Here is a 2,500-nt window from a genome sequence, read left to right on the forward strand (position 1 = left end):
CATGCGGCTTGACACACACCACAAACCCTACGCATCAAACACCACCAACACGAAACGCATCCAACATACGCTCGAGAGTGTCCACTTTCAACGCCCGAGGACCCGCAGACGGGGACCAAGCACGTCATTATGCACAGCGACCGCCCAGTGCGTCGGATGACCCGGGCACCTTCGCGGACGGCCACTGTAGTTAACTAAATGAGACTTTGGTAATTAGTAGGCACTCAAGAATGTGTGCATCGGTCGGGATTAAACGTCCGATGCGCCATATGCGTTCAACTTATCAATGTTCATGTGTCCTGCAGTTCACATTATGACGCGCATTTAGCTGCGGTCTTCATCGATCCATGAGCCGAGTGATCCCCTGCCTAGGGTTTAAAGAGTGCCTTTCGGCGCCGAGTGGCGTAACCGCGTTCAAAGTTTGGTATGCAACACACTCGACCTGCAACAATGGGTTACTCAAACTTGTACAAGTACAAGTGTTGTCTCTTACGAGACGTCTTGATATGCTCTCTACAAAAGCGTGCGCTAGAGTAGGTACAAATTAATGCACGTCCCAGATAGTGACGATCTCTGGGAGGAAGAACCTTAAGGAACTTCCCGCACACATCAAGACTAGGGTTTGGGCGTGTCCATGCCGGCGCCGAGTACAAGTTACCGCGTTCAAAGTTTGGTAAGCAGCGCACTCGACCTCCAACACAACACGTCCCGTGTCTTGATATGCTCTCTACAAAAGCGTGCGCTAATGCAGGTACAAATTAATGTACGTCCCAGATAGTGACGATCTCTGGGAGGAAGAACCTTAAGGAACTCCCCGCACATATCAAGACTTATAGGTGAGAACGGCCAATCACCTATTTCTCTTAGTAAAACTCACAACTCATTCCTTGGGTTTGGAAGTGTCCATGTCGGTGCCGAGTACAAGTTACCGCGTTCAAAGTTTGGTAAGCAGCGCACTCGACCTCCAACATAACCCTTCACGTCTTGATATGCTCTCTACAAAAGCGTGTGCCTATGTAGGTACAAATTAATGTACGTCCCAGATAGTGACGATCTCTGGGAGGAAGAACCTTAAGGAACTCCCCGCACATATCAAGAATTATAGGTAACGCTGCCAATTACCTGTTTCTCTTAGTAAAACTCACAACTCATTCCTTGGGTTTGGAAGTGTCCATGTCGGTGCCGAGTACAAGTTACCGCGTTCAAAGTTTGGTAAGCAGCGCACTCAACCTCCAACATAACCCTTCACGTCTTGATATGCTCTCTACAAAAGCGTGTGCCTATGTAGGTACAAATTAATGTACGTCCCAGATAGTGACGATCTCTGGGAGGAAGAACCTTAAGGAACTCCCCGCACATATCAAGAATTATAGGTAACGCTGCCAATTACCTGTTTCTCTTAGTAAAACTCACAACTCATTCCTTGGGTTTGGAAGTGTCCATGTCGGTGCCGAGTACAAGTTACCGCGTTCAAAGTTTGGTAAGCAGCGCACTCAACCTCCAACATAACCCTTCACGTCTTGATATGCTCTCTACAAAAGCGTGTGCCTATGTAGGTACAAATTAATGTACGTCCCAGATAGTGACGATCTCTGGGAGGAAGAACCTTAAGGAACTCCCCGCACATATCAAGAATTATAGGTAACGCTGCCAATTACCTGTTTCTCTTAGTAAAACTCACAACTCATTCCTTGGGTTTGGAAGTGTCCATGTCGGTGCCGAGTACAAGTTACCGCGTTCAAAGTTTGGTAAGCAGCGCACTCGACCTCCAACATAACCCTTCACGTCTTGATATGCTCTCTACAAAAGCGTGCGCCAATGTAGGTACAAATTAATGTACGTCCCAGATAGTGACGATCTCTGGGAGGAAGAACCTTAAGGAACTCCCCGCACATATCAAGAATTATAGGTAACGCTGCCAATTACCTGTTTCTCTTAGTAAAACTCACAACTCATTCCTTGGGTTTGGAAGTGTCCATGTCGGTGCCGAGTACAAGTTACCGCGTTCAAAGTTTGGTAAGCAGCGCACTCAACCTCCAACATAACCCTTCACGTCTTGATATGCTCTCTACAAAAGCGTGCGCTAATGTAGGTACAAATTAATGTACGTCCCAGATAGTGACGATCTCTGGGAGGAAGAACCTTAAGGAACTCCCCGCACATATCAAGACTTATAGGTAACGCTGCCAATTACCTGTTTCTCTTAGTAAAACTCACAACTCATTCCTTGGGTTTGGAAGTGTCCATGTCGGTGCCGAGTACAAGTTACCGCGTTCAAAGTTTGGTAAGCAGCGCACTCAACCTCCAACATAACCCTTCACGTCTTGATATGCTCTCTACAAAAGCGTGTGCCTATGTAGGTACAAATTAATGTACGTCCCAGATAGTGACGATCTCTGGGAGGAAGAACCTTAAGGAACTCCCCGCACATATCAAGAATTATAGGTAACGCTGCCAATTACCTGTTTCTCTTAGTAAAACTCACAACTCATTCCTTGGG

At 46.8% G+C, this 2,500-nt stretch overlaps 1 non-coding gene across 1 annotated transcript; it reads right to left on the reverse strand.

Annotated features, from left to right (window-relative positions):
• Positions 1-218: 218 nt before the first annotated feature.
• LOC121601747 lies at positions 219-376 on the reverse strand. The gene has a single exon (XR_006006179.1). It is a non-coding gene; the product is annotated as a 5.8S ribosomal RNA (ribosomal RNA).
• Between the last annotated feature and the right edge of the window lie 2,124 nt (positions 377-2,500).

The sequence above is a fragment of the Anopheles merus genome, unplaced genomic scaffold (assembly GCF_017562075.2).
Source record: "Anopheles merus strain MAF unplaced genomic scaffold, AmerM5.1 LNR4000165, whole genome shotgun sequence".
In the NCBI taxonomy this organism is placed as follows: domain Eukaryota; kingdom Metazoa; phylum Arthropoda; class Insecta; order Diptera; family Culicidae; genus Anopheles; species Anopheles merus.